Source organism: Caretta caretta, chromosome 10 (assembly GCF_965140235.1).
Source record: "Caretta caretta isolate rCarCar2 chromosome 10, rCarCar1.hap1, whole genome shotgun sequence".
NCBI classification, from domain to species: domain Eukaryota; kingdom Metazoa; phylum Chordata; order Testudines; family Cheloniidae; genus Caretta; species Caretta caretta.
The window spans coordinates 23,865,687-23,892,130 of record NC_134215.1 but is presented as its reverse complement, the minus strand read 5'-3'; the positions used below and the strand labels follow the sequence as shown (position 1 = coordinate 23,892,130).

Here is a 26,444-nt window from a genome sequence, read left to right as displayed (position 1 = left end):
GCTAACAAGCCATTCCAATATTCAAAGGCTTTACCTTTCTTCCTTGGAGAGAATTTCACTCAAAGTAACTTTGGAAAAGCATTGTTTTATTTGTAAGTAAGTCCATGCATAGATGTCACAAAGACAGCATAGGAAGTTTCACAGTAAACGAAATAATCTCCGAAACGTAACATGTTACAGTACAATTCAGAAATAAATCACAGTGTAAAAGTGGTAATGACAGATTAGTAGCAGAATCTCTCACTACAGATGTGCATTCATGGTTGATCCATTCTCATCTGGACTAAATGAAGAAACTTTTCCTTGAAATTCCAACACCATCTTCTTAGAACTGACATTTCATTTGTTTATAGGGTTGCCAAAGACAACCAAATAGAATGTAAGGCATGGCCTCCTCAAATTCCTGTTTCCTAATTACTAATAATTGTCACAGATATGTCCTGTGCTCTGAAAAGTCCATTATGGTATCCTACAGTTAGTAACTAACTAAACTAAAGCTGAAAATCTTTGAACATCCATAGTGAGGAAACGATTTTTTTTTTAGCATTATACAGTAGTGCTATCCAGACTGGTGAAGTAGGAAGTTTGATCACGTGACATATTACAAACACTAGTTGCCAAAAGTCAAAGGGTAAGGCAGGTAAAGGAATTTGGAAATAAGTCTTAGATCATTTTAAGTTTCTTACAGTGATCTAAGATCTTAAACTGACTTAACTGGCAACTTTAAAACAAAAATTGGGGACAAATAGATGGGGAAGGGCACGTATAGTGGCTCGTTCTTTCTCCAACTGGGCACTTTATAAAAGGGGACACAGTCTTAAGTATTGAAATACCTATTTAACTTGATGTGAAGAACACGGCACCATTTCACTTGGATGCAGAAGAAAGTCAGGCAAAATGGCCCAAAGTAACCTTCCGAAGGGGGGACAGGGAGAGAGAGGAAAAATCAAGATGGCTCTTGAGGAGTTTTTTCTGCATCCTGTTTTGCAAGGGCACTTGCAACACAGCAGAAAAGGGAGGCAGTGTAGCATGCAGATCAGTGGGGTAAATAGAGCATAATTGGATGCCTTTGAATGGCCAATTCATATATGATGATATAAGGGTCCTCCTTTGTAAAGTAGCATGTTTGTCATCCCCCAGCTGGTTGTGCATTATGGTCTCAAGAGAGGGGCAACCTGAACGTATAGCACCTCCAGCAACACGTAATTTCAAATTTTTTTCAGGTCAGATCGCTCCAGCTGGCAGTGAAATTCACAGAAGGGGGTAAAAGGGAGGAAACTTCCATGAGGATCCACTTGCAGAGTTCCTCCTTGAATGTTCTATTGGGGAGTGGGGTTTGTTCCCCATGGGATCAGAGGTAGGGACCACCCAGAAACCTGGAGGATCCCTGGGAGATCATGGTCATCTGTGTGGTGGTCCTGTGCCCCTGTACTGGGTCAGTACCCCCAGAAGTATAGGCACCGACTCCATGGGTGCTCCAGGGCTGGAGCACCCATAAGAAAAATTAATGGGTGCTCAGCACCCACCAGCAGCCAGTTCCCCTTCCCCCCCAGGGCCTCCTGTCTACCGGCAGCCCTGACAATCAACTCCTCCCCCTCCCTCCCTTCCACTGCCTCCCACCTGCTGCAATCAGCTGTTCCGCGACATGCAGGAGGTGCTGGGGGGACGGGGAGGAGCAGGGATGGGTGTGTTCAAGGGAGGGGGTGGAAGTGGGTGGTAAGAGGCGGGGCGGGGGTGGGAGCTTGGGGAAGGGATCAGGTGGGCAGGGCCTGGGGCTGAGTGTGGGGTTGAGCTCACGTGGGGTCCGGAGGAAGCTGGCGCCTGTGTCCAGCAGCATCCTTGCTTATCGGTAGCATGGCTACATCTACCTTTTCGGGATTCTTTGTGGAGCTGGTGGGAGAATGGCATTCTCCTTTGGACTCACCTGTGCCTAATGTGGGACCACCTACTTCCTACATACAGCTCACAGAGTCCCTCCCCATTCCCTTTTTGCAGGTCTTAAACTCTTGGAATTCCCTGCAAAGATCATGAAGAGTGATGGTGCTGCAGAGATTCCTCACCCCACTGGCAGGTGGAACTGGGAAGCGTTAGTAAATATTAACCTTTTTAGTCCTCTTTTTCTTGTATATTAAATTCACTTGCTTATTAACTATTCTCTCACAATCTTTATGATATTAGCAAAGAGTGTTTGAATTTTAAGGCCCACAGTGTTGATTCTTAACCTGTATGTGACCTGTATTCAGGAATATCATGTGATTTAAATAGTGGGCTCTATCTCATTATTGCTGATGCCTCCAACTCTGTGGGAACTGAGGAGTCCATCGAAAAGGTCCCTCAAACTAATAAGTGTCTATAGCAGTGGTGGGCAACCTGTGGCCCATCAGGGTAATCTGCTGGCGGGCCACCAGACTGTTGGTTTACATTTGCACAGCCTCCCACAGCTCCCAGTAGCTGCGGTTCACTGTTCCTGACCAATGGGAGATGTGGGAAGCGGCGGCCAGCGGATCTCTGCAGCCTGCGCCACTTTCCGCAGCTTCCATTGGCTGGGAACAGTGAACCATGGCTACTGGAAGCTGTGGGCGGCAGTGCAAATGTAAACCAACTGTCTGGCGGCCCGCCAACGGATTACCCTCATGGGCTGCAGGTTGCCCACCACTGGTCTATAGTGTAAACAAAACTTGATAATTGATAAGGGATACTTGCTATTACAGATGAGTTCTGTAATGGATGAAATAATGACCCACTGAAAGATGTTTCTAATTCATTTGTCATTTGACTGGATTGATGAATAACAAGGAATCTCTAATCAGATAAACTGAGGACCATAAAAGAAATTCCATTAGTAATTAGGAAAAGAGAACACATGGTAAAATTAATCATGGGAAAGTATTTTTCCTTCCTAAAAGGAGTTTTTGTCTCACCTCCTGTAAAAGAGAGATGGTTCAGGAGTTATTGTGGGGAATACAGACTGCCACCATCCTACCAGAGACGGAGGAGGAAGAAACAGAGGCTGGCTCTTTACTTTATGCTAAGGGTGGTAATGTATCTATTCTTTCTATATAGTGCTGTACTAATCTGATTGGTAATCTTTGATTAAATAATTAAACCTGAGCCTGTTATTTGACAACAAATTGTTAATTTCAAACAGAGAACAGAAGATATGTATGCAGAAGGTACCCCCTATGTGTGAATTTTGGAAGCACCATCTGGCCCTTCGTATGTAAGAACCTTCAAGATGTTTGACATTATTTATTATTTCTAACTATTTAAAAACTGTTGTCAAGACTTCTGTGGTTGAGATCAGCAATTTCCCTTCTCCCTTTGGGTATACTTTTGCTAGATATGCTGGCATGAGCTCTCACACTAATGTGAATTTTCATTTCTCATTTAATCAGCCTTCCTCTGTAAAACTATGAGTGAGCAAGTTTTATGTGGCTCAGTATGCACAAGAGGGTATAATTTCTCCAACTCCTATGATTTTAGGGGTTGGTTTTGGTTTTAAATGAGGAGGTTACTGATAAGCTATTGATTGATTTTGGATAAGGTACAACATGACATTGTCAAATTGTAGTCACTGCTGCAGCCTGTCTCTTTCACATACAGCAATTTGGAGGGCGGGGGGTTATAAGAACTGTCTCCAGGTATAGTTGGGATTGCATTTCCAGATCTCAGTATAAAAACAAGGGACTTGAAAGGAAATAGGTTAAGAGAAACTGAACACCACACATTTTTCCAGCTCATTGGCTAGATTAAAAATCTGTCTATATAATAAGATTCCAGGATTGTCACTCTGAAGCCTATAATATCTGTTGAGGCAGTGTGAAGCAATGGAAACAGCTACAAAAATGGTTGAGAGCTGGTTTTGTTCAGAATATCACCACATTTAATCATCAGTGGGATTTGTGGTCTGTTACCAGCCAATTTTTAGGTTCTCAGCCATTTATGAATTACACCTGTGTGGCAGTAAGGCTTGCATTTATGCCATGCCAAGTGTTCTAGACCATTGTGATCTCAGAGGTAACTTAGCCAATCACCTCCCTTCCGCTACAGATAACTTTCAGGCAACAATTGCATTGGGTGTATGAGGGAGACTGCACAGGTGGTGGATTACTTAGATCAGCTGTCGCAGTTCTTATAGCACAGGCTTTCAGCTACTAGTTGTCCATAAAGTGTGGCGCCAAAGCAAATAAATCAGCCAACACATTAAAGATAGAAGAAAGAAATGCCTGAGAGAAAGCAGGGAATGTTGTTCACCATATGTTTGCTGAATGCATAACCCCATGGGCCCCATACTTGGCCAAAGCTGCTTCTACATACTAATAAAAATATAAAAATAAAGTAGTCAAAAGTGGAGGAATGATAATGTATATGCATAGCAGAACTAGCTCCTGCCAAACCGGTACTCTTAAGCAAAGAACGGTGTGCTGTTTCCCTTACCCACCACAGCCAGTTTAGAAGAGCTCCTGCACTGGAGTCTAAAGTCATAGGTGACACATGTATACATCACGTCTTTATTAGCCCCTTGAGCATAGGACAGCTGGTAGGTAAGACTTTCCTCTGAATTTGGGCTTAGATCCCTAACCCAAGCATGAGCTTGAAAAAGGGACGCTGTGCCTTCTGTCAACGTCGCCTTCAATTTGGCCCCTTTGCCTGTCTGAACCTCAAGCGAGCCCTGGCCCCAGAAACAAACTGAACAGGAAGGAGAGGAAAACCATGTTAGTAAGGTTTCCATCAACATCCTATCTTTGAGTTTCTGATCTCTTAGAGCAGGGGTGGGCAGACTATGGCCTGCAGGCCACATCTGGCCCATCAGACCATTTAATCTGGCGCTCAGCTCCTGCCAGGGAGCGGGGTCGGGGGCTTGTCCTGCTCCACACGGCTCCCAGGAAGCAGCCAGCATGTCCCCCATCCGGCTCCAAGGCGCAGCCAGACAGCTCTGCGTGCTGCCCGTCCTCAGGTGTCACCCCAGCAGCTCCCATTGGTCACAATTCCAGGCCAATGGGAGCTGCAGGGGTGGCACCTGTGGACGGGGCAGCATGCAGAGCCACCTGGCTGCGCCTCGGAGCCGGAGCGGGGACATACTTCCGGGAGCTGCTTGCGGTAAGCGTTGCCCGGAGCCTGCATCCCTGAGCCCGCCCCATGCCCCAATCCCCTGTCACAGCCCTGATCTCCCTCCTGCCCTCTGAACCCCTTGATCCCAGCCCAGAGCCCCCTCTTGTACCCCAAGCCCCTCATCCACAGCCTCACCCCAGAGCCCTCACCCCCTCCCCCTGCACTCCAACCCGGAGCCCCCTCCCGCACCGTGAACCCCTCCTCCTGGCCCCATCCCAGAGCCTGCACAGCCAGAGCCCTCACACCCCTCCCTCACACCCCTGCCCCAGCCTTGATCCCCCTCCCGCCCTCCGAACTCCTCGGTCCCAGCCTGAAGCTCCCTCCTACACCCCAAACCCCTCATCCCCAGTCTTACCCCAGAGCCCTTACCCCCACCCCCCACCTAACCCAGAGCTCCCTCCTAAACTCCTCATTTCTGGCCCAATTCCAGAGCCCGCACCCCCAGCCAGAGCCCTCACCCCCTCCCGCACTCTTACCCCCAATTTCGTGAGCATTCATGGCCCGCCATACAATTTCCATACCTAGATGTGGCCCTCAGGCTAAAAAGTTTGCCCACCCCTGTCTTAGAGAGTCTTACCAAGAATGAAGGTTTCATCCTGCCCCCTCAAAGAGATATTGGTACTCGGGGGAAACTCCACTGATTTGGAGATCAACTGGATAACAAATAGTTGTGTTTTAGGTTGGTGGTAACCACATGTCCCGTTTTGGCCGAGACGGTCCTCTTTTTAAGCTAAGTCCAAACTGGCCATTTCGGAAATGCCAGTAGGGGAGGTAGGAAGGGGCAATAGAGCAGTGCCAGTGTGGGGGTTAGTGAGGTTATGTAGCTCCCAGCTCCCTGACAGACGTACTGTCATTATGCCAGAAAACGTAAAAACTGTCCCTCACCTTTTTAATGCCTAATTCTGAAGAAGGAAAATGACTTCACTTTTTGTATGAGGAATTCCTGTTTATCATTACTCCTGGTATAAGAGGAATTGCTGGTGTGTTTAAAATTCTTTTGTAAATAAGATATTTGTTATTCCCTCAAAAACGGCAAGCATTTCAACTGTAGGAACTGGTGTTAGGTTGAAGGAAAACACCCCTGAAATCCCCAAAAGATCAAAAGGCTGCCCCCACAGGAGTCTCTTACAGATTCAGTATTTTTGTGCGTAGGCACACACAATCGGGAAGACAGCACAGTTCGTATCTAGGTATCTTGTTGAAATAAATACAAATAAGTACAGTCCATCTGCTAACTCTGTCTGTTCTGTCTTTGGTGTCCCATCCTCTTCGCCCCTCCCACACAGATACACACATCACTGACTAGGGATCTTGGAGGTGAAAAGGAAGCTGCTTGCATCTCTGAAAGGGCACAGTCTGGCCAGACTTGTCACTGGGCAGGAGGATATGTAGGTGGTGAGAGAAGCTGCCATAAAACGCATTGTGCTGCACACACCTGGTCACTGTGGGGAGCAGGTAAAAGTAGCTCAGGCATGTGGGTGTCTTCCCATGTGCCTGTCTGTCCTAAGGGGTTCTGTGAGTAAGACGGGGGCTTTATTTTACTCCTATACCTTTCTTCCCACCCTAGAAAAGCGAAAGCTACTAAAATGCATCTTTAAAAAAAAAATCTGCCGTACACAGTAAAAAACCTTAACATCTTTGGTTATTTCAAGTGCAGTTAAAGATTACCAAAATAACTATAAAAATGGCATGTGCCATTCTTCCCCAGTAGCTTCTTTATCAAATCTGTTAAGAGTCTTGTACTTACTTGTAAGCTTAACTGACAACAGACTCAATGTGAAGCCTGGTTTCGAGTTATATGGTGGACAGTTCTTCTTGGCTTCCTACTTCCTCAGTCACCATAAACAATATTTTCTTAAATATGAGCTTAGCCATTCGTGTTGCTCATATGTGAGGTAGTCTAGAATGTAGCTGACTCTTCTAATGTTGTCTGGATTCTCCAATACCGATAACAGTAAAAAGTTGTCTTTTGTCAGTATGCACAAAGAGAGAAAATCTGGGCAACACATAGAGCAAATAGGTTCATTAACAACACCTTGAACGTGTGTGCTATGTGCTCAGTACGGATAGAATTTTATTTTTCTAAAAATTGCAGTAGGCTTGCAATTAATGCTATGAAACCAGCTTCTGTTTTTCAGGAAAGAACTTTCCTTTAATTAATAGCTTTTAAACCCTTTCCCATGCTTGTGAGTTTCCACATGCAGTATTACTACATTCAGAAAGACAAATATTTCACAAACACTTCATATTGGAGCTGTTCTCATTTCCCTTTACCTTGATGGGCACAACTGAGACCTATATGGAACAGGTTCCTACAGAATATTGTTAGATATATACAATAATCAGTGCTTCCGGCCCGTTAAAGAAATTAAAAAAACTAGAAATAAGTGACTTTATTTTGTGACACACATGGTGATTTGTCTAATGTATAATATGTAACTACTAAGTGAAATGTTTTCTTATGCTGCTTGCCTGTTGGCAAGTGAAATCTGTGACTAAGTGGACACTTTGGCCTTCATACTACTGCATAAATTAGTTCAGTCTGCACTTTCCCAATGTAAATTAAATTACCTGTGTCTGACATTGCCTCCATGCAAGTAGAACTAAGGTTGCTGAGGCCTGACAAGGTGAATCTTCATAAGCAACAGTATAAATTCGGAACGTTGGTCATTTCCCCCCTAAGAAAATACACTAAAAGTGATTAGATCTTCGTTTCCACCATACAATGCAGTTGCTTAACATTTTATTTGATTCATATGCTTTCACTATCAGCCATTGACAGTTGCATTCTAATTACATCAGTTTGAAGGTAGTCTGTGCAGTTTGTAGTATTATCCAATAATTTCTGATACTCAGAATTACATGCTTAGGCAGTGCCTTCTAGGTTCTAAATCTTTTTCTAAATCCACCACTCTGTTACTGAGTCATTAAATACATACACAAATATAGAAACTGTTTCTATATAATTTATATACCAGTCACCAGAGGGAGCATGAGTTACACCCAGGTCCCGGAGCTGTGTTACCATACATAAAAAAGATCAACAGGATTGCGTGAAGATCATGTTACACTTGTGCCTCTTAAGGGGGGTGGAGTTGGTTGGGGGGGGATTTGTTAGATGTAAACTATTAAAACAGACAAAGACAGGGTTTCAAACTTCTGGGAGGATACTACAAATAATTTTGTTATTCAGTGCCTCTTTTAAGGTGGATATATAGACCCACTGGCTAAACAATATTGTCTTTGTAGGCAAACAAAGAATAAAACTGAAGGATTCATGCTCAGTCTAGAAAGAGGCTCTTAGTGAAATTCTTGGATGGTGAAAGTTAAACATAATTGCATATGCAACCTGTTTTGGGTCACAAGCTGGCCAACCTGTTACAGAACATTTGTTGTCAGCTATTCTACAGCTTTACATTCATCTGGGCTATGAAGTTTGTAACTTCCATCACTTGGTTAGAAGGCAGGTATAATGGTGGCATTTGGTGCAAGAACGGAGTGTGCTCAACAGCTAAAAAGCGCTGAGAGCTGGTGGATGCTAGCCCTATGCCCAAATGCAACTTCATGTCCCTTTAAAGAAAGGGGTTTAAAGAATCAAAATACATGTGCTTAGAATGTCTTTCTGGTTGGTTTGTGAATTTTTCACTGGGTTGCAGGGGGCGTGTCTTTTTGGAGGGAACTATGGCAATAGACTAAACAGTGAGAATGGCTGTTGTCAAAAGTTCCCACTTTATAGGCAGTTAGAGTTGACTATCACATTGAAAAAAAATCTGAATTTGATCAGTGTGGTCCCTGAGCTGTAAAAGATATCAAAAAATTCTCTGAAGTTACACAACTGTCACAATTTGTCTATCTGACTTCGTTCCCTGGAGCTCCCTTTGATCCCTTATTGTGTTGAAATAGCAGAGTCTGAGATTCTGTGGCTAGGAGAGAGGTTAGTGGTCATATGAAATTGCAAAACATGTGTGTGAAACAGGATTATGCTAAATGGAAATTCACCACTTGTGATTGCATAGCGGTTAGACTGGCAGTGTTGCAATAGCCTAACAACATGAAGATTGCCTTTCCACTGGATAGGATTTATAATTAAGGCTACGTTTTAGTCACAGGTATTTTTAGTAAAAGTCACGGACAGGTCACGGGCAGTAAACAAAAATTCACGGCCCGTGACCTGTCCATGACTTTTACTATATACCCCTGATTAAAACTGGGCTGGGCCTCAGGGGGATGGCCCAGGGGGCCGCCATGGGTGCTCGGGGGAAGGGGTTTGGGAGGGCTGGGGCAGGCTCCCTGTCGGTTCCTGAGCTCCACATGCTGCCTCCGCTTCTCCCCCAGCCCCGGTTCTGCAGTTCCCATTGGCTGGGAACCGCGGCCAATGGGAGCTGCGGGGGCGGTGACTGCGGGCAGAGGCAGCACATGGAGCTAGGAGCTGAGGGAGGGGAGTTCCTGTCGCCCTTCCAGCGACAACCCCCAGGTAAGCACCCCCCAGTAAGCACCGCCTGAGCGCCCCCCCCCGCCAAACTCTTGGTGGGAGGAGGGGGGCAGACTGCCCCCACCGCAGCCAGTGTGACTGGCCATGGGGCTGCCTGAGCTGCTCAGGCAGCTCCCAGGCCAGGCACACCAGCCTCTGCAGAAGTCGCAGAGATCACAGAAAGTCACTGAATCAGTGACCTCCATGACAAACACAGAGCCTTATTTATAATTCACATAAATCCATGAGGCCATACTAAAGTACTTAATTGTGTACATAATCAGTTTGTGTTTATACTGTGTAGCGCCTTCATTCAAAAGGATCTCAGTACTCGTATAAAACAGGGTATTTAGTTTGTGTGATGAAACCACTAGGACTTTCAGGTAGTTGGGAGCCCCTGAAGCTCTGCTCTTGTAGCATTCATAAGATCATGCTTCCCACTTGGTACTGCCAAATGTGTTTTCCAAATTATGTAATAAATAATCCACAAGGCCAGAAAGTTGCACCAACTCTTTGTGAAAGAGACAAGCTTTTGAGCTACACAGAGCACTTTCTTCAAGTATTAACTTGTTTAATCCAAATCCTCCTCGGAGTTTTATTCTTATGTGTATGGAACAGTTCCAAATAAGCCAGCAGACAGCTGTTTTGGGGGCAGGGAAGTGGTTAGAAAGTCATGATATTGGCATACTGACCCGTGAATTGGGAATCATTGCGCGCTCACCTTCTGGCAGCGGGTATTATTTGAGTGCTTCCAGAATCCAGGCTGAATAAATCAGTCAAAAGGAAATCTGATTGCCTGATATGCCGTGTGGGGGGCTGCATGTCCCCAAGTGGAGTTGCAGTAGTTATTTCTAAAACACAAGACAACGCATGCTATGTTTCTGAGACTAGAATCAATTCTTAAATATGTAGAAATGTTCTCTTCGAAGTAAAGGTGAGTTGATGGCATCTATATTGGAAGAAAAACTACCATAGTGGGGGAAGATGGGAGACAAGATTGACTTGTCAGGCAGTGGTGAGAAGAAAGCAAGAAATACAGTACGATTGTTAGTAGTACTTGCAGTTAACTAATTAGCTTAATAGCTCAGCAATTTAAAATTGTGACTTAAAATGGTTCAGTTGAGGTAACAGTAACAAGGTAACAGTTGAGAACATTTTTTAAAACCTAGAAAATACCCCGGTGGAATTCTGCACCACTGTGCATGTGCAGAAATCATTCCCCCCCGGCAGGAAATAGATTCTGTGGGAGGTGCTGTAATTACACCTTTTGCCCACAAGCGGCTGCTGTGGTGCCATTAGAGAGGGCAGCTGGCTCCAGGTGGGAGCAACCAGCTGCCAAGAGAGAGGGAGGGAGCAGTGGCTGCCTTCTCACAGCGCTCTGCCTGCAAGGCCAGGTGACGGGGGACAGAGTGGGGCACATGAGGCTGCTGGGGGGGGTCACCTAGACTAGGGTTCAGAAGGGCTGGGGGCGGACAGACTGGGGTAGGGGCACAGGCTAGTGAGCTGACAGCACTGAGCCAGGGTTGAATGGGAGAGTTGGGGGGCAGAGGGAAGTGTACGGGCAGGGGCAGATGTGCCTGAATGACTGGAAGAAGCTAGGGGTCAGCCAGGGTTTGCTTGGGGGTGGCTCCCCAACTCCCTAACAATTCCTCCTCCCCATTATAAAATTATTTTTAAAAAATATTTAAGACAATAATTAGGACTGTTTCACAACTGACATGTTTTCTGCAATCAGCTGTTCCTAAAAAAAAAAGTGTTTATTCAAAATCAAGTTTTAATCTTATTGCCACTAGTAACCGAACATACTTAGAATCTTTATTTTAAAGGTGACTAATCAAATAGAAATACAAACAATGAGTGCACAGGGAAGGTAGATCAAACTTGTATTTCAGCCTGTCTCATATTACAGGAATAACTTTGCAGTCAGTGAAACTGAAAGGTGAAAAATGCCAAGCTGGTAAAAGGAAATACTTTCCCATGCAACACTCCTTTTGGAACTCATTGCCACAAGACATTCAGGCCAAGAGCTCAAAAGTCTTCAAAAAAGGGCAGGACATTTACATGGGAAAACAAGAATATTCATAGTTGTTATATCCCATCCAAAATAAAGTGCATCTGTCTGGGAAGGGATATAAACCCTTCAGGCCGACAACAAACCTTTAATTACTGGAGGTTAGGAGGAAACTTTCCCTGGGGCCAGGTTACCCTGCAGTAGGCAATTATGGGATTTCTTGTGCCTTTCTCTGAAGCAGCTGGTACTTACTGGCCAATAGTGGAGGTGAAATACTGGAAGAGATTTACTGCTGATCTGGTCCAGTGTGCCAGTTTTTATATTCCTGTTAAAAGAGGGATAAAAATCTACTAGAAGGGTAATTCCTATTGAAATGAATGGGAAGACTTAAATGTGATTTAGGGATTTTATATGAAACAACATTTAGCAGCTGACAAATAATAGATTTCATTATGCTAATTCCCATACAGGAAACTGCCACAATATTCATTTACAGGGTTTTTTTGCATTACTAACCTAGTAACTGATTTCTCATATAAAATCTCAAAATCTTAGTTTTTGTAAGGATATCTTAAAAACTACATTAAGGTAGTGTCAAAACTAGAAGCAGGTACATGTTTAAAGCTGTCATGGTGTCTTAAAGTTAGCAAAGAGACGCTCTCGTGTTTTATTTTTCACTTCCGGCAGCATAGCAAAGATCCAGAGTAGGTTTGTGTTTCAGAGCTAATATTCATCTCATGGGGATGATAATTTATCCGTAAAAGGAGGGTACTGAGCTGGCTACTCAGTGCAAATAAACCATCTATTGTGCGAACAAAGAGGGAGCATCTATAGAAATAGGATTATTTCCCTCCTGCATGGAATTAAAGCAGATCACTTGCAAATAGTGACTATGTGACTACTTTAATGTTAACAAGAAGTTGGGCTCTCTATTCATGTTGCAAGCAGTGAGAAGATAGCAGAACAAATTAGGGTCCAGATCTGAAAGCTTGAAGTGAGACATTGTTTTAATTCTTAGTCAAAAGTTTACTTTTCAGCAATGTGTTGCATGTGGACCAATTATCTTTCAATTTACAATTAGTTTAAACAGTTGATTGTGAGGTGGTGTTGAGATGTCTGCTATCCCTGGCAGGAATGGACAAAGCTAATCTTCAGTAGCTCTTTTCCTTTCTTTCAGAAAAATTGTTATGGCGAGTAATTACTCTTCTGATGTGAGGGCTCTTTCATCTGTGCTTCTTTGCTGTTGTCCCTCATATTAAATATGAATTAGGTTGCTGAGGTAGTTAGTGAGGGAATATGGGCTGAAGTGTAACATCGGCATTCTATAAATTCTACTTCATTGCAGAGAGTGCAGTTTAAAATGTGTCCACTTTAGAAGTTTAGGTGCTCAGTGTTACTTAAAAGGAATGGTCCCTAATTCTAAACAAACTAGTAACTGGAGCAGTAAACAGCACAGGTTCAAAATACTTGTATTATTCACATTTCCATCATGCATCTGCCAGCTTGAATTGTCAGTAATTAGCTTCCTGAGCATTCTCAAGTCCGTATCTTAAAATTCAACAGGTTTATTACTTTTAAGGCAGACAGTATTTTATTACAATAGTTTAAAGTGCCATTAAATATTTTGTAAGGACATATAGTGATGAAAACAAGCCTTTTTGAACTGCAAAATGCAGAGTATCCTCCACAGAAAGTCAAAGGGCACTTGAGTGAAACTGTAAAAAACCTCATGATTATATTAAAAAAAAATGTCAAAAACCCAGCAGACAGTTGATATTGCTGCACTGGGGACACAGAAGTCTGGTTGCAGCCACTGGAAAAAAATCTTATCACTAAACTTGAGGAACCATGTCTGACTGGCTGACCACTCTGACCATGAACATCTGGAAGTTAGGTTTGTTTTCTTTCAAGGGGTTTTTATCATAAGATTTATATTTTTCTCTGCTGCGTAAGTGGAATTTCTTTCCTAGTTGGAAATATTAATCTATGTATTCTACAGATCTCTTTATCTTGTGTTGGTGTATGTGGCTGGTTCAAAATCACCAGATAAAAGGGGAATTTGAACTTAATCTAAAGGTCATTTAGCCCTTGCCTTGTGTCCTCTTAAAGGGACATGTGATTATCCAGCAGTAGAAAGATTAATGCAGCATTCCCCTTCGAACTATTTTTAAAATCAAAGAATTTTTTTTTTATTATTCACTCTGGAAAAAGACACTAGAAATGTACTGCAGAGAACTTTCTTGCATTGGAATGATGCAATCCATCTCTGATTCTTTTTTTCCCTCCTGTTGGTTATCATGTACTGCCCTCCTAGTCTTTGGCTGGATTTTTTTTCTTTCCCAGACCTGTTGGCAAAAATAGCATCCACATTTTCAGAGTCATTCAAATGGGGGGAACCTTTGTATACCTGACGATTGTGGGAGACTTTCAGCAATTCTTGTGGTTATTTAATTAAAATCTGTTTCTTCCCCCAATGCAAATAAAGGGTCAAATGTTGGACTTGATCACTGATGCAGTTCTTCCTCAGTACCAATCAGCAGACAAACTATATTTTCCAAGTATTTTTCATTCTATCTTTAATTCAGTTGGCTTCTTCACATTGTACAATGATGCTCTGTAAATCTGAAAGACCACTATATTTAGATGAAAGTTAAAAGTGAGAAAGGATACCTAGTCTCCCAGGGACTTCGGATTCAAAGCCTTGAGCAGTCAACTCAGGTCTTCCTCCTTCTGATGTCACAAGGATACAAAGCAGATTGCTATGCCAGGACTTTGGGAGGAGACCTTGACATTTTGCAAGTGTTGGAGTTTGCTCTGGATCCTTGGCTGGTATTTCTCCTGTCTGTTTGTACAATGTGTTTTTTTTTTCCTTCTTTGGTTGGCAGAGGGCTGTATGTCCTGGTGATTTTGCCTATGTAGTTTGCCCTAAGGCTGATGAAAGGTACGATATAATAATTGAGAGAGAGAGATTATGCCTCTGAAGCTTGTGGCTTTTTCTCCTAATACTTAAGAGATATGGAAGAATAATGCTTGGAAACTAAGTGGTATTAGAGGTTTTTTTTAAAGACCTGGACATTTTACCTGCTAGTATCATGTGTTGCTATTACAGAGATATGTATTTCGGGTATTTATAATGGAAGGAATTGTTTCACACTCCTTTTTAATTCAGTTGCTAAGCTTCTAAATATCCCCAAATAAGATAAATCTGCACTCCTTTCACTGTTGCACTCAAGTTATATTAATAATCATAGAAATGTAGGGCTGGAAGGGACCTTTAGAAGTCCTATAATACAGTCCCCTGTGCCGAGGTAAGACCAAGAATATTTAGACCATCCCTGACAGGTGCTTGTCTAACCTGTTCTTAAAGAACTTAAATGATGGGGATTCTACAATCTTCCTTGGAAGCCTCGCCCAGAGTTTATCTATCTTTATAGTTAGAAAGTTTTTTCTAATCTCTGACCTTAATCTCCTTTGCTGGAGATTAAGCCCTTTCCTCCTTATCCTACTTTCAGTGGACATGGAGAACAACTGAGCACCGTCCTTGCCAGTGATTTCCCATTTTGTATTTGTGCATCTGATTTTTTTATCTAAGTATTTTGCACTTTTCTCTTTTGAATTTCATCTTGTTGATTTCAGACCAATTCTCCAATTTATCAGTCATTTTGATTCTAATCCTGTCCTCCAAGGTGCTTGCAACCCCTTCCATCTTGGTGACACACACCTCTGCCTGGAAGGGACTCCTGCCCGGGAGCATGTGAGCCACTTGCACACACTAGTGTGACCAGAGACAGCTGCCTGTGAGCCTGGAGCCGCTCCCCGTGGGCAGAGGGCAGTACAGCCACACAGGAGGAGCTGCCCAGGGTGGGCACTGACTCCTGAGAGTGGCGGCCCAACATGCTGCTGCTGCTGCTTTCATCTGGCCTGGGCACTGGCCATGGCCCTGCTTGTCTCTCTTTGTCGCTAGAGCCCTGAAGCTCTGCGGATATCCACTTTATATCTGTGGATATAAATTTTGTATCCACGCAGGATTTTGCCAATTCCTGCTTGGCTTCTCAGGGAACATTTACCTGCTTTAGTTATAACAACTCAAGGATTGGACAATCCAAGATTGTTCTATGACACTTTAAACAAGCTGTAATAATTATTTTGCCAAAGAAACCTGCTTTGGTTTATAATGTGTAGATTGCATCAGTTTCTAGTGTACACTGTATTTTAAATATATTTAAGTTGTTATTGAACATCAAACTTCTTTTGCTCATTTTTTCTTACTAAAGCAGCAGATGTTTCAAAAACATGGTATAACAATGCAATCTCTGTGCTATTTATTCACCTCCATCCTGATACAGTTTTGCACGAGTAGGTGGCAGAGCTGAAAAGAGAAGTCAAGAATCCCATTTCCCTAACCAAGAGACTAAACTCTTGCACTATTCTTCAGGCTTTTTAATAGCTGTCAATTCTATTTTTTGCTATATTGTCATCTGCTTCGAGGTTGTCATGTGTTCTTTCAAATTATGGGGCTGCGAGAAATTAGCTAGATTAGAGGAATGCTTGTCTTTGAATCTGAGCATGCTGAACATGACTTTAGATCAGTGGTGGGCAACTTGCGGCCCATTAGGGTAATCTGCTGGAGGGCCGCCAGACAGTTTGTTTACATTTGCATGGCCGGCCGCAGCTCCCAGTGGCTGTGGTTCGCTGCTCCTGGCCAATGGGAGCTGTGGGAAGCAGTGGCCAGCACATCCCTGTGGCCCATGCCCACTTCCCGCAGCTCCCATTGGCTGGGAACAGCAAACCACGGCCCCTAGGAGCTGCGGGTGGCCCATGCAAATCTAAACAAAATATCTGGCAGCCTGCCAGTGGATTACCCTGACAGGCCGCAAATTGCCCACCACTGATCTAGATTATGATGGGTACCTTATAAATGCCCTTAATAAATTATCAAACATGTAAAATGGCTTGTACAGTTATGTATCTTCCCAAACTGTAAATAGTAATCCTCTTTGTTTTGGTTTGTGTATCACAACTTTGCAGAAGTAGAACAGTATAATCAGCTTATTAAGAACTCAACTGACCAGCTCCTGAGAAATGGTACATTTCTGTGCTTCTGCTATGCTTGAAAATGCATGCTTATTTTTTAGACATAATATCATACCCTATCCTATAATCTGAATAGGGTAAGTTAGTGTTAGTAGGACGGACAAGCTGATTGCTACTTAAACTGGATGCTTGGAGTCAGGCTTTCCTGGTGCAAAATTCAAAGCTTCGTATTCAGCATGCTGACCACTGTTAGAGGCTTTTGTGTCGTGGTCTATTGATACAGTGTTAGAGGTCATCTGACTTTCCCAAAGTAACGAAAAATCAGATACCTTAGTAATGTCTATCAAAAGGGCTCTCAGCCCTCTGTGTACATGCGTTATTTTAGATTGTAATAGAAAACCTCTTTTGCTCTGAGTGTGGTGAAGAATGTAGCACAAATTGCATTCCAGAAGCTTTGCTACATGTTAAATTCACAGAAAGGACTGCTACAAAAGCCATTTATTTTCAAGCCATCCTCCCCGCTGCTCCGAATGGTACACAAATGCCTAATTGCTGAGAGTTGCGCACATACTTAAGACTTTTTTTTGTGTTTTGTTTTAGACTGTTTGAAACGTTGTACTTCACAATGGACTGTAACTACTGAGGTGTTTAAGGTCTGATTCAAATACTGCTGGTTGAAGAGTAATTAACTCCTAAACTCTTAAGTAACTTTAAGTGAATTTAGCCAATATTAAAAATGTCTGAGCCTGAAGCATTTTTTCAGATCCGTGGCTAGGCAGCAGCACAAAGTTCCCCAGCATAGCGCTGGCTGGTTTGTGGAGATCCTGACCTGCACAGACCATCCTAAGGGTCTGTCTATGCTACACAGTTAGGCACATCTATATTCCTACAGTGTGTTTTATTGCCAGTGTGGTGGATATGAAAACTTGTTTCTTTACACACTTTCTAACCATGCTAGCAATAAACCTGTTAGAATGGGATGCCCTTTACCCATGGAAAATATCCAGCTGGGCCGTGTCCTTGTAGCATGGATATTCCTAAGGATTAGGGGATAATTCAGTTCCCATGCTTGGGCAATTCCTGCTGCAACTACCAAGGAAGATACAAATTAACTTCCATTGAGATGGTGAATGACTGCCCATTAGAACTGGGCCTGTTACCAAAAATGTATTTAGTAAAGGCAGTCATGTCTTCAAGCCGACAATCTAATGTCAGAATGCTTCATTTCCCATTCGTAATCTAAACTCCAAATTTAAACTCATTTTAGTGTTTGCTTCTAATTTATATTGTGTGAACAACTCTGTGCAAACTTATTTCCAACTTTTTTTCTTCGATTGCTCTGCTGGACATTTTGGGTCCACAAATATCTATCCCTAAAATACTGGGTATAGAGGGAGAACAGATATGATTGTTTCTGTTTTAAAAACTGTAAGAGACTTGTCTCAAGTGGCCTAATAGGTTATTTATTGGGAGCTCTACTTGACTCAGTTTGCTTTTGTGTGTGTGTGTGTGTGTGTGTGTGTATATATATATATATATATATATATATATATATATTAGGGCTTGTTTAACAATAACTTCTTGGGGAATATGCGAGGAAATGCTCATATAATAAAAAGCAAGATGAGCCCCTCTGAATTCAGTACAGCTTGGCTAGCTTGTATAAATGAGTTGACTGCTTCAAGTAAACAGTTAATGCTAGGATAATAGAACATAAAATAAACTTTATTGCTTTTGAAGACTATAATACTGCAGAATCATCACTTTGTACAAAATTCTGAAGTTTTAGTGATGTGCAACAAAGCCCGTTGCCAACTGTGTCCACATATCTATTCAGGGGACACCATCATAGGGCCTAATCACATCAGCCACACTATCAGAGGCTCATTCACCTGCACATCCACCAATGTGATATACGCCATCATGTGCCAGCAATGCCCCTCTGCCATGTACATTGGTCAAACTGGACCGTCTCTATGTAAAAGAATAAATGGACACATATCAGATGTCAAGAATTATAACATTCAAAAACCAGTCGGAGAACACTTCAATCTCCCTGGTCACTCGATTAGAGACCTAAAAGTGACAATTCTTCAACAAAAAAACTTCAAAAACAGACTCCAAAGAGAGACTGCTGAATTGGAATTAATTTGCAAACTGGATACAATTAACTTAGGCTTGAATAGAGACTGGGAGTGGATGGGTCATTACACGAAGTAAAACTATTCCCCCATGTTTGTTCCCCCCCCCCCCGACGTTCTTGTCAGCTGTGGAAATGGCCCACTTCGATTATCACTACAAAAGGTTTTCTCTTCTCCCTCCCTGCCCTCCGCCCCCCCCCCCACTGGAATTAGCATATCTTAAGTGATCACTCTCCTTACAGTGTGTATGGTAACACCCATTGTTTCATTTTCTCTGTGTATATAAATCTCCCCACTGTATTTTCCACTGAATGCATCCAATGAAGTGAGCTGTAGCTCACGAAAGCTTATGCTCAGATAAATTGGTTAGTCTCTAAGGTGCCACAAGTCCTCCTTTTCTTTTTGCGAATATAGACTAACACGGCTGCTACTCTGAAACCTATTATAGCTCTGTTTTTTAATTTTTGAGAAGTAGGGGCACACCATGTTTTGGTATAATCACGTACACCATTAGCGTTAGCAAGGGTTGCCTTTGTTTCCTTTGCATAATGACAGGTTTCAGAGGAACAGCCGTGTTAGTCTGTATTCGCAAAAAGAAAAGGAGTACTTGTGGCACCTTAGAGACTAACCAATTTATTTGAGCATGAGCTTTCGTGAGCCACAGCTCACTTCATCAGATGAAGTGAGCTGTGGCTCACGAAAGCTCATGCTCAAATAAATTGGTTAGTCTCTAAGGTGCCACAAGTACTCCTTTTCTTTTTGTTTCCTTAAAGACTAGCTAATTGGCACAGGAGAAAGACACTCAACATTCTGAACAAGTAATTTACTTTTACACATTGAGTATAGGTCATGGTACTGTTTGTATTAGAAGGATATTTGAGTGGTCTTTGCCATGCGATTAGCAGCCTCTAAGACATTTATCTATGATCAGGCTGACACATTGTTAGGAAAGTAATGCCATTGGCATAAGGAAGTATTGTCTTTGAGAGAGATTTGTATATTCTTGTGTTTCTCTGCCAGTCCCCTTTCTGGTTTTGTTGTATTTTGTGACAAAACCTTCTCTACGTAGCAAATGTTTAGCAGGTATCCCTATATTTACGGGCAGTGGCTAGCAGCGTCTCTCACTCTTTCTTTCCTTCAAATATTTCTGTCCTTGAGGGTTAACTTTTCTGCAGCAAGGGTTTGAGGGCTATATTGCAATTGTTAGGCAGCATGTTTTCTGCAACAGCCATTTGATCAACACTGACAGAATTCATTGTTTACTGACTAATTCAGGAACTCTGCCTTTTTGCAGTTTCTTATATGGCCATTTGACTCTTTCAATACAGTTAGCATATTTCTTGGCATCTGGTTTGAAATGTAGCATTACAGTGTAGCTTATATTTTACATGCTTTGTGTATATACTGCATATATGGGTTTTTAAAACTCCTCAGCTTCACCTGAGTGGTTCTGGATGGTCTCTGGTGGTAAGTTAGTGAGGGGTTTCTTTTGTTTTGTTTTCTTTTGTTTTAAAGAATACAGTTTAGGGGGCCCTAACCCAGAGAGAAACTAGAATTTTTTTTCTCTCCCCCCGCCAGTCTTTTCCATATACAGAAGTCCTGCTTCTTAAAGAGGCACTACAGGTTAAAAATCATAGCTTTAAAAAAATTCCTTCTGTTACGAACATCACAGTGGGCTATTATAACCGAATATTTTAAAACAAGGTAAAGTTTTGCTTTTTCAACTGTTTCCTTTTGCACTTATTTTGGTTTGGGCAGCAAAAATAGACAAGTTGGTTTCATTATTTCTGGTTCCCATGTACTTGCACAGTACCTCACTTTCAATTATAACAACACTGCAGATAATTAAATCCCAGGGAATAACAGAGGTGATGTTCTTAACAAAATGCATGGAACTATTTCAGATGTTGTTCAAACTTTGTACATGCCACCACACAACTATTTTTCTGATGCTGAGAGAGAACGGAAAGTCATTTTAGCCACATGCCTTCTCAATAGAGATTCTGTGATGATTATTGCAGTAATTGGCATTATAAGTTTGTGAAAGGCTCTTTAAAATGAAATATAGATCAGATTACTGACTGTTGTACAGAAATCATGCAGCCTTTGACTGATTGAAAAAATGAAGTGTCCTTACTTTTCCTCCAACATTCATTTTCTTAAATGGATTAAAGTCTTTTAAGAACTGGCAAGGATGTTATTTTGTCAAGTACATTTCTTTCTGGAATATTTTAATAGTATGCTTCCTCTTTTCTAGTATGTTGAAGAAAACTTAAGGGTCATGTCAGTGGGGTTCTTGCTCAGTGGTCCTGATGATGCTGTTAGTTGGAGAGCCCCCCCCCCCCCAAAATGGTCTGTATCTCAAATATTTTCATTGTTGATTGTTGCATCAGGGAGCATAAACTATTGCAAGTTAGACAGTGCTTCCTTTTTTCTATATAAAACTTGGTTTGTTGGAAAAGCAGTTATTCTTAGCATTTTCCTTTCACTATAGGATGGTTATCTTATATTGAACTGAGATCTTTAACATCAGAATAATTTAGTGAAGACTGGCTAGATGGAAACTAAGCAGTCTATATTTGATAAAATATCATTGCATGCATACCACTGATTAAAATGTGTATTTTATACATTTTTCACACTTGGGCATATATCTATTGTTTATTGCTCCATGTTAACACGGGTCTAATGAACTTTCTAAATAGGTATGGATATTGATCACATTTTTAAAAAGATTCCTAAATTGATTGCATATCTGAAAGAAATCTCAAAATTCAACAACATAATTTCCAAGTTACCTGATGTTCAGTGGGGTTTTTTTAATGAATGTAGGTAGCAAAACTGTCTTATTTGGTTAATAATTCAACCTTTTAAATGTATACTGTTTGTTTTAATATCCTTTTGTGCATAAAAGAAAACTGGAAGGAAGTAGACCATTTGATTATGGCAATAGACAATATTCTTTTGAGCCAGTTTTGCTGATGAAATTATGTAATAAAACTGCTTATCCTTTTTTCAGAACTTAATGTGTGATTTCCATGTTAGTGTCGATTTAAAATTACTTTGTTTTAGCCCTTTTGGTCCTACATCCCATTGCTTTCTGCATACATTTTCTGCTAAACTTTCTGAAGTAGAATGTACCTAACGTTCATTGATAAAACGCAATTCTAGTTTGACAGTGCATAAGTTAAAATATAGAGAAATTTGAGTAGAATGCTCTGTTGGAAGTATAACTTACGGTGCAGATCTTTCTGAACAGTGATTCTGTACTGATATTGTGAAGGTCCAGGATTGTTGTATCCAAAACCTTCTATATTTAAAATGATCGACTGAAAAGATGATGATTTCTAAATACCTTTTTGTTTGAAGTCAGGCGCCAGGGCTGAGATTAGTGGGAGAAGTCTAGCTAAATCAAAGGTACATTCTTAGTGGGCAATTTGAAGGAGGGGGAGAAGAGGCCAATTGTGCAAGAAGAGGCAGAGTTTTCCAGGAGTAACAAGAAAATGTCCAGAGGCACAAGTGGCAGGAAACAAATGGAATACTAAGTAGGGAGTAGTGAGCAGAATGCAAGGTATATGGTAGGAGGAAACAGAAGGAAATAAAGGTCAGGTATGTTTTTTGAGAAGAGTAAGGATTAGGGAGTGATGTTAGAATTGACTTTGGAAAGAGTGAGTAAACCCATTCCTGCAATCTTCCTCAACACCTTCACCAGATTAGTTTTTTGATGTCTTTCTGTAAATCTACAGTAGATGCAAAAGTAATATTTGCATAATCCGTTCTATTTAAAGAATACTTTTCACTGATCCCATGCCAGAATTGTTGGACAGATTTAAAGATGCTGGAAGCTAAGTTGGTTGAATAAAGATCTAAATAGCTTGATAATTTTTGGTCAGCCTAAAGACAGAAGATACCTTAATTGAGTAAACCAGACAATAGATTACCTGTTTAATCTGATGGTAGACAACATGCTCAGAATGCGAAGAGAAGTCAGAAAGAATTCAGTAAGAGCTCTTGTAACAGTTGCTTGAAAGTGCTAGGAAAGTTTTGCTTTGCAGGAAAACCCATAGTTGGAAAAAGTCCAGTACAGGTGGACTGACAAAATAACACTTGCCTTTGCTAGGTAATATCACTTTAGGATGTTTGAAAGGAGATCAACTTCTGTCATAAGGTGGAACTACCAATCATAGGTATTAAAAAGATGAATGGCTTTGTATGCCCAAAATGTAAGGTAAGTATCTAAAACTTATTGCTAACATTTTCACTCTTGTCTTAATATATGCATTCCAAATGTATGTACGTTTTGTGGTAACCATGACGGAAGTGAAAGGATTTACTTATCAGGGCACAAACTTCATTTAAAAAGAACGAGGAATACTTGTGGCACCGTAGATATGAACAAATTTGTTTGGGCATAAGCTTTCGTGGGCTAAAACCCACTTTACAAAAGCTTATGCCCAAATTTTCATCTCTAAGGAGCCACAAGTACTCCTCGGTTTTTTTGCTAATACAGACTAACATGGCTACCACTCTGAGGCCTACTTTAAGATCTGTGTTTAACAACTCTGTCTTAAATGCTCCTATTAAGAGGAACCACTGGCTGGCATCTCTGAATCGCTGATATGGGATGTTGCAGCTTCTGTGACATAGGAAACTTCTGAAGTGCTGTGTGTTCAAGCACTACTGCATCCTCCCTTCTTGTTTAGTTTTGCTTCTAAAAGCTTATGCAACCATTTAGATGTTTCTGCATTACTAAAAATGTCCTTTAGATGCTGAACTCCTGATAACCCTATTACATAAGTGAGCTACACATGCTGCTTTTGCTTCAGAACCTTTTTGGCATTTTCAACACATGAAAGTAAGAACTGGGAGCATTATGGAATAGGGGTTAGCTACCCTGTGTACCATAATCATTTTCTAAAAACATTCCCCTGCCTGATTGTATGTGCCAATCATGATAAACATGGAGTCTGAAGGTTGGGCTAGGAAGGGAACAAGATGACAAATGACATATTACTGACCCAGTTAGAGAAGAACTAAAGGATGGTAATGACCATTCAAACATGCAGACTAATGCACTATCAGTTGGTCTTGGGAATGTGGGTCCATGGGTTTCAGGTGAGTTCCTTGACATCAACCTATTACCCATTTGAACACATCCTCAAAGCAATATGAGTGCTTGAAAAATCAGACATCATTGGCAGTCTCTGCTCAGGAGTCCCAGGTCTTGGAAAGAATTAAAGAATATTGACAGCTTTTGGCTGGCCACACTGTCTGCTTTCACATCCCTCACTCTTGTAAATTTAAATTCTAACCCACAATTTTAAAATTAGGATTCTGTATATATCACAATAAATGTCTTGGAGGAACAGTAACCTAAACTAGACGAATAAAGGAAAAAAGGTATTTGTGATTTATATATGCACCTAAAATGCTCTTAATGGGCAGAAATGATTTGTGTGAAAGTTTAGGTCAAAAGTTTTAATTGTGTAGACATCCACTCTATTTAGTGATAGTATGCCAGGAAACTACTGTGCACAGCCTTCAGAAGCCCACAATGTATGGTCCTGTTTTAATTGGGATTTCAATAAGTGATGTTTGGAAAATACCACTAAACAAAACTGAAGAAATGTCGTTCTCAAAATGATCTTTTCTGAAGTTGTCTTGTATTACTTGTCTCTTTTTTTTTTTTTAACATTACAGACTGAATCTTAAATCTTTCCTCAAACAACTGGAGGAGCACAGACGATGTGCCAAAATTTAAATATTTCTCTCCTCGGTAAAGTGCCCTAGATCCTCAAATAGGTTATCTTGGCAAATTACATAATAAAAAGCAACAATATGCTTGCCATTACTTTAGGGTTATTTTTGGTATATCAACTATGTGTTACTTATTCACTGTGATAAACACAGTGTCAAATAGCTGACTTTTTTAGAATTAAAATTCCTGTAAATATAGTTTGTGGAACTGTGATAATATGGTTTGGTCTGAAATGAGTAAAATGATGAGAGAACTTCCTGCTTAGGTTTAAACAGTAATCATGTCAGCCTTTCACCTTTATTAACATGACTAATTTAGAGTGTGCAATTTTTTAAAAAAACTGCTCATTTACAATTGCAGACTGGATTAAACCATACCACAAAGAAGAACAAAATTTTGTAACATCAAGTTTTGATATGGTTAAAACTACAGCTTCTATAACTGAAAAAATGCTAGTTGGATTTTTTTCAGTGGATAATTAGATATACTAAAAGACCTAGTATGTAAAGAACCAAGTTACTAGTAGATAATATATGCCAGTCTACACTGTATCAAGTGTAAAGCAAGACCATCTTGGTGCTACTCTTCCATGGAATTAACGAACAGCATCCCATGTAGATGGAAGGATGGCATAGACAGGGGATGTACATAAACTTCTACATCTAGGACCGCAATCTGAAAAACTACATTGTTCTGCTACTTAGTACTAATAGCTGTATATAAGAAAATAGCTACCATGCTTTATTTATATATTACTGACACAGGAAGAACATAAGCCCTTGGTTCACTGGACTGGTACGGCAATTTTTTTGTTTTGTTTTCCTGCATCACAAGGGTTTTAGCTTTTTTTTTTTTCCCCACTCCTCTTTCTTTTTTTTCTTTTTTAGGGAAAAGTTGTGATAAAGGCCAATCTTTTTTGTCTGAAATACCTGAGTCCCCAGCTACTTCATCTTACAGGAATATCATCCAAAGTAAGTATGTCACGTTAAAAGGCTGATGTGTGAATTACTTTGTCTGAGCAATTAACTTCTAAAATATGTTATGAAGCCATCAACAGCATAATTTTGGCAGAATGTACTGTATAAGAATCATGAAATTGCACCACTTGTCTCAGAATTACTTCAGCCACTTATATTTTAAACAATTAAATTCTGTTAAAATGATAGCTATTCAACTCCAGGTAACTAAAATAAGTGTGTCTTCTATGGCTTATTTTGACCTTCACTGCGTTCCAGCAAATACATCATGTACTCTTGCTGACAAAATAAAATAGTTTTGCTAACTTTCTACGAGCAGGCATTTCTTAAATGGAATTTGATAGCTTACCAGTGAATGAAGTTTTGAGTATGTCACTCTTACACTTCTGGAAGAGCAAACGTATAAAATGCAGAAAGTATTCAAATAGCAGAAGAAAAATGGGTCTAAAAGGCATGTTAACAAATTCTTTAAATCATTTCAAATATAAGTTAGGGTAGTATGATAGACAAAATTTTGTGATTTATGCCCACAGCAGGCAATAGATCCATACAGTGATCAATACATAAAATAAGTTCTCTACTACTTTGTTTTTGCTTCTTTGCAGGGATTCAAGAATATTGTGGCCTAAAGCACTCAAGAAAAATTTTCTAACCCCCAAGGAATGGAATAAATGTGCAGTTAATTATAGGAAAGCATTTTATAGGAAGAATGTAAAGACTTGTACTCCTTTTCTGTATTGCAAATAAATAATTTAAGTTAATGTCCTTGCTCTAATTTCCTGTTCTTGTTGTGTGCAATCACCATAATATTTGAACACCAGCTAGTCCACCTGATGTCTCAAAACTTTATTTTAAGTTTATAGAAATAAGTCGCTTAGTGCATCAGAAGTTAAATCTAAATCTAAAGTATTTTGTGATACCTGAAATCTTGCATATGTCG

General features: G+C 40.9%; 1 long non-coding RNA gene across 1 annotated transcript; it reads left to right on the top strand.

The window, feature by feature from the left end:
• Nucleotides 1-1,968: 1,968 nt before the first annotated feature.
• Nucleotides 1,969-26,329, top strand: LOC142073336 (uncharacterized). Its single transcript, XR_012670156.1, has 7 exons — nucleotides 1,969-2,086; nucleotides 2,934-3,037; nucleotides 3,149-3,220; nucleotides 6,399-6,567; nucleotides 22,890-22,997; nucleotides 25,415-25,498; nucleotides 26,110-26,329. It is a non-coding gene; the product is annotated as an uncharacterized LOC142073336 (long non-coding RNA).
• Nucleotides 26,330-26,444: the final 115 nt, after the last annotated feature.